Raw genomic sequence first — 15,526 nt, 5'->3', positions numbered from 1 at the left:
TAATATTCAATAATACAAAATGGCCTTTATTAGACTACTAGGAAAGTACTTCACAATAACACTTATATTTCACAACCAATAGCGTGCTTAAATCAAGCTGACTACTGACTACCCAGCCTGCGCTGCTTTTATACTCTCTGCCCCGAATGTCTAGACGTTTCTTCTTCTGGAATTTTCTACTTGGTTACCAGCTATATGCGTGCGCATTTGTAGATTATAGCCTCTCGCATAGCCATATGCGCGTGTATATATGAGTACCACTTCGACTGATGACCACACCTGTCTGTTAGTTACCACTACTTCGCAGACAGAAATCCATGCAATAGGAGTTTTCAGCAGAGAGTTTCTAAGTAGAGGCTTATCCTGAAGATATTTACAAAGTCCATTTACAACATGTGGAATCTTGTCAGACAGTCTGTTAAATGCCTTGCAGTCTTACACAATTACTTCAGAGCACGTGGATGAATGCATTGCTGTCCTCGGAGTCAAAAACAAGGACTTCTTAAGATGAGATGATGCCTGGGAACATCGACCATTTTATCTTGGTTGTCGGTTTGAAATAAATAAATAAATAAAGGAGATGAAGGATATGAACAGGCAGACTTCCTTCTGTAGACTCACATAGGCACACATTAGGAAAACACTAAGCAACTGCGAAACAAAGCAGTTCAGACAACACTGGATTGCCGAACGATATTATTAGCCAAACGCATTAATCTAAGCAGCGGCAGAGAGGACCTACGTACTCCCACTGGTTACCATGTGGGACATTGTAGTCTACGAAATCTCCTAATAACTTGATCATAGATTCATAACACCACAGCGAATTGTTCCTGTGACGAGAGCAGTGCTTAAGTCTGTGACTGCTTTTATTGGTAAGCGTGACTGCGAACGGCAAGCAGATGCGGTCACAGTCAGTCAGTCAGTCAGGGCAATTCCTTCTAAGCTGTTGCTGAAATTAACAGTGCTCTTTCAGTCGCTGTGAAAAAATCGCGGGTAGACGAATATTTGCCAACTCTAGTTCGCATCATTATACTCAGCTGAGAAGAGCCCACAGAGTATATTAACTTTGTTCGCACAACGGTAATCCGTAACGGCATAAACTAATCGAGATAGATATAGACGTCTATATATCAAAATGATCTGGGTGAAAAAAGAAATTAATTTAGCCATGTCCGTCCGTCCGTCTGTCCGTCCGTCTGTAAACACCATAACTTCTGTAAATTTTGAGGTGCGCTCATCTCGCTATTTAAAATGAATGAAATCGGACACAACCACGCCTACTTTTTCGATATCGAAAATTTCGATCAACCGAAAAAGTGCGATAATTCATTACCAAAGATGGATAAAGCGATGAAACTTGGTAGGCGCGTTGACCTTATGACGCAAAATAGAAAATTAGAAAAAATTTGGACAATGGGCGTGGCACCGCCCACTTTTAAAAGAAGGTAGTTTAAAAGTTTTGCCAGCTGTAATTTGGCAGTCGTTGAAGATATCATGATGAAATTTGGTAGGCACGTTACTCCTATTACTATATGTGTGCTAAATAAAAATTAGCGAAGTCGGATGATGAACACGCCCACTTTAAAAAAAAATTTTTTTTTTAAGTCAAATTTTAACAAAAAATTTAATATCTTTACAGTATAAAAGTAAATTATGTCAACGTTCGACTCCAGTAATGATATGGTGCAACAAAATACAGAAATAAAAGAAAATTTCAAAATGGGCGTAACTCCGCCCTTTTTCATTTAATTCGTCTAAAATACTTTTAATGCCATAAGTCGAATAAAAATTCACCAATCCTTGTGAAATTTGGTAGGGACAAATAACTGTTTTCTGTGAAAAAGGGGGAATTCGGTTGAAGCCACGCCCAGTTTTTATACACAATCGACCGTCTGTCCTTCCGCTCGGCCCTTAACACGATAACTTGAGCAAAAATCGATATATCTTTACTAAACTTAGTTCACGCGCTTACCTTAATTCACTTTATCTTGATATAAAAAATGGCCGAAATCCGACTGTGACCACGCCCACTTTTTCGATATCGAAAATTAAGAAAAATTAACAAAATGCCATAATTCTACACCAAATATGAAAAAAGGGATGAAAAATGGTAATTGGATTGGTTTATTGACGCGAAATATAACTTTACAAACAACTTTGTAAAATGGGTGTGACACCTACCATATTAAGTAGAAGAAAATGAAAAAGTTCTGCGGAGCGAAATCAAAAGCCCTTGGAATCTTGGCAGGAATACTGTTCGTGGTATTACATATATAAATAAATTAGCGGTACCTGACAGGTGATGTCCTGGTTCACCCTGGTCCACATTTTGGTCGACATCTCGAAAACGCCTTCACATACACAACTAAGGGCCACTCCCTTTTAAAACCCTTATTAATACCTTTAAACCCATATCGTACAAACACATTCTAGAGTCACCCCTGGTCCACCTTTATGGCGATAACTCGAAAAGACGTCCACCTATAGAACTAAGACCCACTCCCTTTAAAAATAATCATTAACACCTTTCATTTGATACCGATATCGTATAAACAAATTCTAGAGTCACCCCTGGTTCACCTTTATGGCGATATCTCGAAAAGGCGTCCACCTATAGAAATAAGGCCCACTCCCTTTTAAAATACTCATTAGCGCCTTTCATTTGATTCCCATATCGTACAAGCACATTCTAGAGTCACCCCTGGTCCACCTTTATGACGATATCCCGAAATGGCGTCCACCTATAGAACTATAGCCCACTCCCTTTTAAACTACTCTTTAATACCTTCCATTTGATACCCATGTCATACAAATGCATTCCAGGGCTGCCCTAGGTTCATTTTCCTACATGGTGATTTTCCCTTATTTTGTCTCCAAAGCTCTCAGCTGAGTATGTAATGTTCGGTTACACCCGAACTTAGCCTTCCTTACTTGTTTTTAGCTATAAATGATGCGCTGTCATTTTTCCTCTATCACCAATTTGCCAATTTTCTGCAGTTATTTGTGTTTTTTTTTACTTTAGCAAACTTTCAATGTTTATTACTTTTTTTTTTGTTCCTGCCAAGCGTTTATGCCACATTTTTCCACTTCAACGGTGTTGCATCAAAGACTTGGCGCGCCGCCATTCACGCTATGTGACTTCTAGAGTTGCATCTGTGCGTGGCTCTGTTTAATTATTCTAAATTTTTATCTTTTCTTTTTCTAACGAATTCGTTTTCGTTTTTTCTTGCAAGATGAGATGCTGGCAAATTTATTTGTGCCGCTTATTTTTTGGGATGTTAGTGAAGTGTTTGTTTTAAGGGTTGACTTTTGCGTTTTACTAACCCATAGCTTGTAAATATTTGCGTACGCCCGATATGAGAACGAAATCTTTAGATCTAGTAGTTGTAGATAGTTCGATGTATTGCTAGAATTATATATGTATGTCTGCACGAGATGTCTGGCTACTGTATTATCTTAATTTTGTTTTTATTGTTATAGTAGAACACTAGCATAACGGTAGCCCTAAAAACTACTGACTGCAGACCTAATGGTCAAAAATCAAGCGTCAATATATAAATATTGATAGTCAGGCGGCGATTAAGGCAGTAATCTCTCACAGTACTTCATCAAGAAGTATTGTGGAATGCAAAGAAGCATTAGAAAGACTTCGTTCAGGCCGGACCATACATCTATACTGGGTTCCCGGTCATAAAGGGACAGAAGGTAACGAAAAGGCCGCCAAGCCTATGAATTACTCACTGGAATAAAATACAGGCCTGCCAAAACACTGTCCTCAAAACCGCTACGGGCTTTCTTCTTATGTCCCCAGAACACCACCTACATAATGAGGAGAGAGTACTCCCCATCAGGCAGAGAAATGAAATGCTGAAAAAACAGTTTCTATTGAATACCAGAAACCTGGGCTTTCCAACAGACATCTGATTGATGAGGCGACACCTCCCAGGGGTTTAAGGGGTCATATCCGTAAGCATTTTGAGGAAATACGGCAGCTGAGAACACAACCGTATATAAACAATCATGCGTCGGACCGCTATGTCGGGAATTTTCCGGCGAACCCAATTTTCGCAGAAGAGGAACGCACTCTCCCTAGGAAAACGCGTGTCACTCTAGCTCAACTTCGATCTGGATACTGTCACAGGTTAAACGCTTACCTATCCAAAATCAACCCCGACATACAAAATGTATGTCATGCTTGCAATGCATCCCCACATGACAACGCCTCTAACACCCCTGTTGAAACTGCAAGTTTCCTTGGACTCCCGTTAGAGGATACTTATGATCGGTCGCACCTATTGGATGATGCGAAGCATAGCTACAACAATAACAAAAGGCCGATGACTTGGCAAAGGAGGGTGCAACACTCCGTGAAATGACTGTAGACGTTCTAATCTGTTTGCGAGAAATTAAATGAAGATAGGAACTCCATGATCCATTAAGCGGGAAAGGCGTGGACAAAAGCTTGGGGCTGCAAAATTTCTAAGATCACGTACAAAGCCTACGATATTAGACTAACAAAGTGGCTCATATCTCTGAAGAGAGAAGACTTAAAGCTCACGATGGGCATACTAACTGGACACTGCCTTCTGGCGTCAATTCTGGCAACACTATGGGCACATTCAGTCTATGTGACGTCTACTAGAATTGTTGGTTTAAAACAAGGCTCATCTATTAATGGAAATTGAGAGTTTTGACGAGTCTGTGTTCAATCGGAGTTCATGTAGCACGTCTCAACTTAGTGGAAACCCCCTTCTGCTGCAGCTGCATGGAGGATGACGAAATGGATTCGTCGAGACACTTCATGCCAGAGTGTCCAGATTTTACCAGAACTAGGCGAAAGTATTTCGGTCGCGGCTCACTATGATCTAACAACTTATTCAGGGTCGGTGTCGGTCTTATTAGAAACTATATCGTTGACATGCAACTGTTTTTTAAGTAGTATGTCTTACGTTACCGTTATCTTTAGTGTATAAAATTTGACGGGTAACATAAGGTCAACGGGTATAACATCAATTGACCTTGTGACCACTTCAAATTAAATTGCTGAGGTGGTCATCAAGACAACTGATCTTATGACGGCTTGAAGTGGCCATAAATTCAATTGACCTTTTGTCCATTGACCTTATGTCATACCATAGAAAAATGCCAAATCAGCCGAACAACCAATATATCTATATGCGCTCTAGAGAGGTGTAAGATAAAGGGAAACAACATGACTGCATTAGTTATAACCACAGTCTCAATAGAGGTAACAAAAATTAATAAGACAAGGAGCAGCCTGAAACTCGATATGTCTAAAACAATTTACATTATTATTTTTAACAACTGTATAACAAAAGCAAATACCTTCAACGTGGCTGACATTAAGTCAATCTACTTAATTATAATATACTGGGCGTTACAATAAAAGCACGTGAAATAAGAAACTAACTGAAAAAATTGATTGCCCCCAAGGAAAACAACAAAAGACAGTTAAATCGCTCAAAAATTATAACAAGCAATTGTTGGAACGGGGTATGAAGGAGATAGGAAATCAAACGATTAGGAGTAATAACAAATTTTGCCTCAACAACAATAATAATTGTATTGTTAAGTGTCAAAACGGCCAGTGCTTGAAACAATTTATGACACCTTTGTTTGTAGCTGACAACTGGTGATTGGCGCAGGCGCAGCAGCGGTACGAATGATTATATGCATAGAGCGTACTTATGCTACAGCGCATGCGCATTGTTGCTTTATTCAAATATGTATTTATGTACTTTTGTTTCATTTTCCTACTTCTAAGTAATTTTTTAACAATTATGTTACGTTGGCTGTTTTCATTTGTTTTTGTGTTACTCTAAAAAGCCGCAATTAGTCATAAACAAATTTGAGGTTGTTGTGGCTGGCGCTGACTGTGCGACGGCGAAGTTAAATTGCATTAACCTCTTTTTTTGTTAATTTTGTTTGGCTTGTTCTTTTTTTAGGGTTTTACGTGCGCTTATTATATATATATTTTTTTCCCCATTCGCCATAATTTAAACACTTTCAAATAGTGTTCTTGTTTTTGTTGTAGCGCCTTAAATGTTTGCTTAACATTTGGGGCTTCACATAAAGAGTCAAACATTTTTGTTGCACAACATGTGCATGTTGCAATAAAAGCCATACATACATATTTACATTATTTTGTTAGTTGAGTAAATGGTGCGCAAAATTTGAAAACATTTCACAGACACAGCTAATATTCGCGACTATTTGGTAGATGTGTTACGGAAGCATGTTTGCCGGAACCGGAATTTGTAGGAATCAAAATCGAAGTGATGTATAAGAGGCATACTTCCAATTTGCGTCGTGCTCCTTTTATAATTCCCACAAATTTGCGGGACGGGACATACATGTTTTATACCGACTTCAAACGGCAGCTGCAATACAGATACATTTTCATGGTAGAAATGCAATCGCGGTATTCGCCAAACCACAGCCGAGGAGCGGCACTCCATAGAAAAACTCTTATCTAATATAAAATAGCTCACAGCCGCAGAAGCCGCATTACCATACCATACAGCCACACATACATCAATGTAAACATCAAAGCAAGCAGCCACACATAGTACATACATGTAAACAGCAAAGCTAAGAAATATCACACACATGTAATCAGCAGCTAAGAGCGAAGAAGAAAGAGAAATAGTCACACATACAAGTAGTCAGCTAAGAGCGAAGATGACTTAACTCACACATATATATATAGCTTAAAAACCAACTATGTGATACAGAAGCGAGAAATAAATGAGCAAGTGTACGAGACGGCTGTTGGCGAAAGGTCTGGCCTGGAGAAATAGGGTAACGTGGCAGCTGAGAGCATAAAAGCAGCGCAAGCTGAGTAACAATGAGTAGTGTTGTTAATAAAGAGCACATGTTTGTTGGTCTTTGTTTTGCGGCTATATAGACACAAGACTGAACCTATAGGACAAACTGAAGCCAGCCCCTTTAGTTGATGTACACGAACCTTAATCCATTCCTTTGTCAAACGAATATTCATAACTTTTATGTGTCACACCTCCATATTTAGAACACCGTTGCTCCAAGTTTCCCCTTGCAGAACTCTGACCCTGTGTAAATGGTATATCATCCCCTGTTATGTCCATAGCAGTAAGTCAACACATCCATACAGCTCAGATGCGACCCTGGCCATCAAGGCGGTGCACCCTCGTTACTACAGTCGGCAGGAAGTAGACCTCTTCTCAAAAAGACTCGGCTGAGAACAAGGTGGCTTTCCTATCTCCTGAATCTCTCATAAAATATGCCTTCCTGAAGTTTACTCAAGTCCTCGTGAGTTAGAACGTCCGATTGATACCTTTCTGCCCTTGTGGCCTTCGCACAACTCTGCTGCTAAACCATATAATATGCGCTCTCGGAGTTTACGAGTTCGTTCGGACTTTTCTCATCGAGCTCGGAGTCGTCTCAGATGAAATCAACTTTTATGTACGCTATACAGGAGGCGCAGGTGCACCCTCATTCTGCCGCTTCTTCAATCAGGAGTATAAACAGGTTTGTATTTCCGCCCGCATCGTTCCTTTGTATATACTGCGCCCTCCGAACCTTTTTCACGTCCCAAGATGGGAGTAGCAAGTCAGGGCGCACGCTAATATGCAGTATGGTTTTACCCGCGCTATACAACATATCCTTCTGTACTGCAGATCGAAAGAACCATTTGCGCACATAATTGGAAGCTCCTGGTTTTTTCTATTTTAGGTAGACTACATTGCTGACAGCGCTTGACTTTCCTCTATTCTGTCAGCCAGGGGTAACCTTCACCGACGTTTAGGAAGTTCCGTTAAGGCCACTGCCTTTCGACCCGCTGGCATTGGTTTGAGTCCTATTAGATATAGCGGGATATCGTCTGAGGTATTATAGAAAATTGCTTCAAGTATAAGGATCTTATAATCGCCCACAAAATTTTTTTGCTGGTTAGTATTTTGCAGTTAATCGGCCAATTGAAATATACTTTCGGTTTTTTATTGGCGACTCGCCCATTCCTACTAATAGTTTGCTTATTCAAAATTGTGTTAATGTCGCTAATAAAAATGTTAAACTAACATTTTCCACTAAAATCGTTTAAGTACTTTGTCGGCTGCGTGTTGGTCGTCAAGTGTTTACTTTTGGGCGTGTGAAGACAGGAAGCTGCTTACACGGTTAGAAATTTAAGACTTGATTTTAAACTATTTATGGGTATAACCAATTTTTAAAACTTTGTTTATCTACATTCCAAACTTTATAATGAACAACACGGTCTCTTAATTTTATTCGGTTTAAAGTTTAAACTTAAGTGAACAATAAGTTTTTGATATCAAAATAAGGAGAACAAAATTAAATATAGTAACTTGCGGTTTTAAAACCAATCCAAAGATATTGAATTTATCTAAAAAAAACTTGTATACCTATCAGGTTTTAAAACTAAACTCAATGATTTGAGCCTGGTGCTAAAAATCCGAATACAAAAAATCGAATTTGTTGACAGTTTTACGGACTTTTATCATATTTTGAAGGGGATGGGATTGTATTGTATATTCTCGGAACTGTTTCATGAACATTTTTAGATGACTTCAGGAACATTTCGGAATTATTTAAAGGCTCCTTCCGAAACTGTTTCGAAACCATTTAGGGCTTCGGGATTTTTGCGGAATCATTTCGGAACCAATTTGGAACAGTCTCGAGATGCCATATGGATTATTTTGTTATAATTTAGCGAAAACTTCTATATCATCTGCAGACTTTTTTAAACTTAGTGCGGGACAGTTTCAATATCACTTCGGTATTGGTTTTGGAAACATTTCAGGATCCCTTCAGTACTATTTTAGGTATAATTTTGGTACAACTTCTGGATCATTTCCAAACTATTTCGAACTCATTTCGGGATAATTTCCAAATCACTTCCGGATTATTTTCGGAAATATTTCGAGATTATTGTATAATTGTATGAATCGATGTGTCCTCATATTAAGGGATATATGAATATGTTTATAAGTTTTGCTTTTATTCACTTCATATGATGTGTTTACTGTACAGATGTAGGTAGAGCACGCGCCTCTGATTCGGACAACGGCGACTCAAAACTTTGTCTTATTTTTTAGGGTATCTCCCGACTTTTTGGTAAAGCATTTTCTGTTGTCCACATGAAATGATTTCTTTCAACTTTATCTTCAAAGTGAGTAAGACTGAATTTGGAGTCAACCATTTAGCAAATAGTTAGAGGAGTTTTCGCTCAATTGATATTCGAGTTTTTTAGCCAGGGGGTTTCAACCAAAAAAAAAAGATTCTTTATCCTCCCATCCCTTTCTGTACATTTTGTATTTTCTTCACGTATATCTGTTTTTAGTTATAAATAATGTATCAGTAATATACAGATCTCCCTGAGGAAGGTAAAAATGTATCCAATATCAATGTGTATCCAATATCGTGTACCTGAATTCTACAAAATATTTTGCCATCTCATCAGACAGTAAAGATTGAGAGCAGGCCTGGAGTAGTTATTTGAGAATTCTTTTTCAATAATTCTACTCGAAACATAATCTCAATCCGCAATCTTCAATACAAAATGTTCAATAAAAAGTTCTTCAGTTGTGTAACAATTATATTTAAGGCGAATGAGATCACAATCTAATTGTTATTACAAAAATCTTAAGAATTTATTGCCTAAATAATTATTAATTATGTATGTGTAAACAAAAGGCTTACAGTTAAGATAAAAAGCAATTAATAGACCAAATTGAAGTCAAATAAAAACACAAAGTTCAATTAACTATTGTACGTAAATGCCTTCGAGCTGACATTATACCAGCTTTAGAAGACTAATTGATTATCTTTTGAAAAAACAAAAAACCAAAAAAAAAACAGAAAAAAGTATGTACGTATGTATATGTAGATATGTATCTGCACTTAAGCTACTATGCGTAGCTTATAGCTTAAGGAAATTGTCGAAATCACCATAAAGCAATACCCAATTAAAATCAATAAAATTGTAAACCTATGTGAACTTTAACCCAAAGCGAGCCAATAAACTTCAAGGCATGATTTTCATATACAATTTCATTACACAAAATATTGAGCTGCCACTTTTAATAAAATTGAGCTGTCACTTTTAATAGAATTGAGTTGTCAGTTTTAATAGGAAACCTTTAAAGCCCATTTTGTATGAAATTTTGTTTGAAAAAAGGGTAAACAAATTAATAAAACATCTGTTGTAATAATGATCTAATATAATATAATATATATAATTTTTTGAAAAGTACTGATTTCGTCTCATTGACTTCGGTCTTCTTATAAAAACATATGTTAATATTTTGGTGAGAATTAACAGTTTCGAAACGTTGCAGAATATTTAATAATAGCTGGACAACTGTAACAGCAAGGCTTTTTTTGGGACTTATTTTGGTCGAAATCGATTTTTTTCATTTTCAAGGCTCCAAATCATTTTTTATGTATATGTTTCCGTTAGACCCACCAATAAGTATACCAAAATGATCAGGGGACGAGCTAAGTTGATTTAACCATGCTCGTCTGTCCGTCCGTCTGTCCGTTTGTTTGAACCTAGTTTGCGTCCCTCAATTTTTGAGATATCTTGATGAAATTTGGTAAGCAGGCATATTTTGATGGGGGATTTGACATTTTCTCGGAATCGACCGGATCGGTTAATAAATAGACCCAGCTTAATATACATAGAAGGCAACAGAGAACATGAGATGCAGAGATGAGTTGCAGAGGTATGAGAGAAGTAAATAAGCAACTAATCGAGAAGGCTGTTCACGAAAAGTCTAGACCAATGGTCGTCAAAAATTTTATTGTAAGTATATTAGTGAGGGCGAGGCATGAGCGTTCAAGCAGGAAATTAAAGTTATTTATTGAAAGAAGTTCTATCAAATTTTCTGGAAAATTTGATTTTTGATTCAGAAATAGTTTGAAATACTCCTAAGTCCCTTAGTTCATCAAACTGTAGTCGCTTCGAAGGGTAACCGATATTGCTACATGTAAATTCACATGAAACTTAGCCTGTCAAAGCGGCTTGCAGCGGCAATTAGCGTAGAAATAGCGGCGATCACTCGCTTAAAACACTACATTTCCAAAACTAATAAGGGTGCCGCAACCAGAGAAGTGCAAAATGTTTAAAAAATGTGTGGCCGCCTTAAAAAAAAAACATAAAAATACATTCATGCTAATTTTTTGTCTATGTTGCTAAGTTACTTAAACATTGTATAGTAATTTTTTGCAGAGCAGATTTTTATTTATTTTGTGACTCAGAAAAAAGGAAGTTCAGAATGAAACTGCTACAAGTTTTGTTAAATTAATAAAAAAAAACTGCAACAATTGACTACCTATAACAAATATAAAAAGGTAAAAATCCACCTTAAGCATATTTAGATTATGAGTTAGTTACGTAAAGGCCGTCGTAGCGATTGCGTTTTCCCATCATTTCTCACATGGAATCTTAACATTTGTGCGACGGCCGTGCGAAGTGTTTATTCGTTGTGGTCTCACTTACGACTGAATTATGGGGAATAGTAAGAACATGTGTGAAGCAAGTCTGGCTCAATTGAGCTATGGCACGCCGACCACTGCTCTGAGATTATAAAAGCAGCACAAACTAAGGAATAGTCAAATATTTTGATTTTAACACGACATAAGTGAAGTAAGCGAACACAGTAAATTGTAAAGATCTACTACCATAGTAGTGCTGTAAAATAAAGTGCGTTTTAGAATCAGAACATTTACGTTTGTATATGCGACAGTTCAATGATTCGAACGATAATTAAAGGCGTAAAATTGTCGAGGATTTCTTAAAATTCGTAACAATGTGATGTATGTATGCATTTCAAAAAATTCACAGTCATTTAAGTTTGGTTTATTTTTCTGCATCGGTGTTACTAAGGAAATCACTTTTTGCCAGAAGTATGTCACGTTTATAGTCATATAGTATGTCACGGATTGTTATTAATAAAAAATATTTAACTTACTTGCATATATTTTATTATTGTGTGTATGGTGTTTATATTAGCCCATGTCTGCCCTTTTTAATGCAAATTTGCCACGTTTATTTTCAAATATCATTTCTCAGCACCCGGCCTGTGTAAATCTGCAAAAGACGAAAAAGAAGCTCCTCCCTAAAAAGTGAATGTAACTACATAATATATATGACAGATAGAATATGATAGATTGTAATATACAACTAAAGTGTAGTCCTTCCTATACTTTCGAAATATACGCGTGACTTAAAGCGAATTCGTCACTGCGAATCAAAGATCATGGTGACATACAACAAAAATAAATAAAGTCGCTGTGATCAGTCATGAGCACGTTCACACGTTGAGAAAAAGTAGCAACGGCTTTAGTCAAAATTATTGGGCCTTATAAAAGTAGAGCATTCGCTCAGATTCGAGCTTCTGGCTGGTTCAGTTTTGCTACGTCATATGAGAAAAGCGGTACGCCTTGTTATCAATTGTTTATCAAAGTGTCATCGGTTTGTTATAGATAAGTTATCGGTTTGTTATCGAAGGGTTATGGGTGTGTGTTATCCATTCTTTATTGAGGCTGTTAACTCCTCAATAAAGAATGGATAACATATTCGTGTGTTGTTGACGAGGTATAGAGGAGTTATCGGTTTGTTATCGACGTCGCATATATTTTCTATAGATACCAAAGGTCATAAATGTGTTACCGACTTTTTATTGACGACTCATTGTCTTTTATCAAAAAGTTATAGATTTTTCATCAAAAAGTTATAGATTTACTATTGTTAAGCTATCGCTTGTTTATAAAGAAATTATCAAGCATGAGCAACACTCATATCCAATATGTTAATAAAAAGTCATCAATTTGTTTTCAAAAATCTATCGATTTGATATCGAATAGTTATCGATACACATATATTAATCGAAGTGTTACCGATTTGTTATCGGCATGTTTTAATTTATTTATTTATTTCAATACTCAATAAGATTTTCGAAAAAATGATAAATAACGATTTCATAAATTTAAATTTTTTATGCATTTTGTTGATGACCCTTCTCACTGATGTGTTTTAATAAATCACACAACTCAATGTAGTGTTCACAAAACCTTATGAGACCTTGTGAACTTCCTAAGCGAAAATAGAATTTTCAATTAGCAAAAATTTAAGAAATGCCGAATAAATAACAAATTTAAAATTTGTTTTTTCACCCTGGAACACTAATAGATAACATGTGACTATCATATTATCCCGAAATAGTCCCGAAAAGTCCCTGAAATAGTCTCCAGAATCATCTAGAAAAGACCCCTAATTCACCTCGAAGTTATCGAAAAATTACCACAGAAAAACTCCGAAAACGTCTGCACAATCAAATGACTGCAAATGTACCCCAAATTGACCTCGAAGTGATCCTAAAATGACCTTGGCAGGGCCCCGAAATAAATCTTCCCGAAATTACCTCCAAAACCACCAAAATAGCACCAAAAATCATTAAGAAATTGCCCCAAATTAACTCCGTGTTTACTACGGAAGGACCCCGAAATCGTCCCCAAAATCATTCCGAATTGATCACCAAATAACCCGGAAAGGCCAAATGATCTCGAAGTAGTCCCTAAGACCATCCAAATGTAACCCTGAAATAACATCGAAATGTCCACGAAGTAACCCCTAAAAGCTATACAAAATTAACCTGTAATGATCCCGGAAGTTACCCCGTAATGCCTACGGAAGGCAACGCCCAACGGTGCACATAACCAACAAATTTAGGTACAACGATAGTTTGTAACGGCACTGAGATATCTGATTGAAATTTGGTACGAAGTAGGTTCCTTGGCACTCATCCCCTATGGCTTTTAAATATGAGCGAAATCGTACTATAACCTATTGTCACGGATATTACCACCCCTAAGTTATCCCATCACTAAGGCGATGCTAAGGCCATGCCAAGCAGTATTTACGTTAATAATCAAATCAAGTATACACATATATAAGGCAGCCCAGAGAGATGTCACACACCGATGCATTTACTTATACGGCTATGTGCGCGCGAGAGACTGTAAACTACAAACATTCACATCAATAATTCAATCTTTATGTGTTTACATAAACGAATAAAGATTGAATTATTGATGTGAATGTTTGTAGTTTACAGTCTCTCGCACATAGCCGTATAAGTAAATGCATCGGTGTGTGACATCTCTCTGGGCTGCCTTATATATGTGTATACTTGATTTGATTATTAACGTAAATACTGCTTGGCATGGCCTTAGCATCGCCTTAGTGATGGGATAACTTAGGGGTGGTAATATCCGTGACACTATAATAAATAAAGCAGTTACAATAACAAAATATCATGAGTGGATTGAAATGCTAGTCCCTAATTTAAATTAATGAAAATTTTCAAAACGAGGCATGGCACCATCCACTTTGGACAAAATCAATTTTTTGATGCATTTTGATAAACTTCAGTACACAAGGTTTGAGTCAAATATAACCAGAAATATTTCTTTCAAAAATGGACGAAATCGGAAAAGGACCATGCCCACTTTTTTATATAAAGAAGTTTGAAGCGAACGTAGGCGAATAAAATAGGTTTTATCTTTGTGAATTATAACTTTATATCAATGCTATTTTACTTCTAAAGTGTATTTATAACAAGAAAATAAATAAATAAAAAATTTTTGGAAATGGGTGGAAATGGTGGTACCCTTTCTGAAACAATCATTATTCTATGTTTGGAGTGTTAAAACTAGAGGAAGAATGGACCTTTCGTGAAAAAGCTCGGTATACTTATTTCCTGTATAAAAAGGAATATTTTTAATAAAAGTACGATAGAAGCTCTCTTACTTACAGAAGCTCTCTTACTTACAGAAGCTCTCAGCTCAATATTTATTGTTGGGTTACAACCGAAATTAGACACCCGTACTTGTTTTTTAAACGGTTTTATTTAGCTTGGCTCTGCGTAGCGAACAGAATTTTGTAATTGAAATTTAAGTATCTTCCCGATAAGTTACAACATTGAAACTTGGAATATAGTTCAGAACCCAATGACAATACAATAATAATAAGAAGAAACCCCGATAGGTGGCGCATGGAACGAAATATTTCAAAAAATCATATTTGTGGTGAGATTTAGCTGATATTCGGAACACATAATACATACATGAATAGAAAGCGACATATGAAAAAATCTCCGCCAGGTGGCGCAAGGATCAATATATTAAAAAAAATCGTATTTATGGTCCGATTTGGCGCATATTTGGGACAAATGTTACATACAGTCCGGTAGAAGTGACATCAAAATACTTTGGAGTTCGAGGAGGGACAAGCATACGTGTCGCCGAGTCGAGTAGTCTTTGGAAGGGTTATGTATCGAGGACTTAAATTGTAAAAAATTTTCAGGAAAGAGTCCTTGAAATAAAGAGTCACTAAATTAATTAAATAGAATGAGAAATAATAGACAATAAAAGTACGATAGAAGCTCTCATACTTACAGAAGATCTCAGCTCAGTATTTATTGTTCAGTTACAACCGAAATTA

At 36.8% G+C, this 15,526-nt stretch overlaps 2 protein-coding genes across 3 annotated transcripts in view; one reads left to right on the top strand and one right to left on the bottom strand.

The window, feature by feature from the left end:
* The window catches only part of LOC137239687 (uncharacterized), a 568,632-nt gene extending 556,517 nt beyond the window's left edge, over nt 1-12,115 (bottom strand). The window contains exon 1 of the transcript XR_010949453.1: nt 11,994-12,115. The gene's annotated coding sequence lies outside the window, so the exon portion shown is untranslated. The remainder of the gene's footprint in view (nt 1-11,993) is intronic.
* Nucleotides 1-15,526, top strand: part of wb (wing blister) — a 456,603-nt gene that overhangs the window by 368,560 nt on the left and 72,517 nt on the right. The window lies entirely within an intron of this gene.

Source organism: Eurosta solidaginis, chromosome 2 (assembly GCF_040869045.1).
Source record: "Eurosta solidaginis isolate ZX-2024a chromosome 2, ASM4086904v1, whole genome shotgun sequence".
NCBI lineage: Eukaryota > Metazoa > Arthropoda > Insecta > Diptera > Tephritidae > Eurosta > Eurosta solidaginis.
Note: the sequence above shows the minus strand (reverse complement) of the source record. Positions and strands in the feature narration are given on the sequence as shown.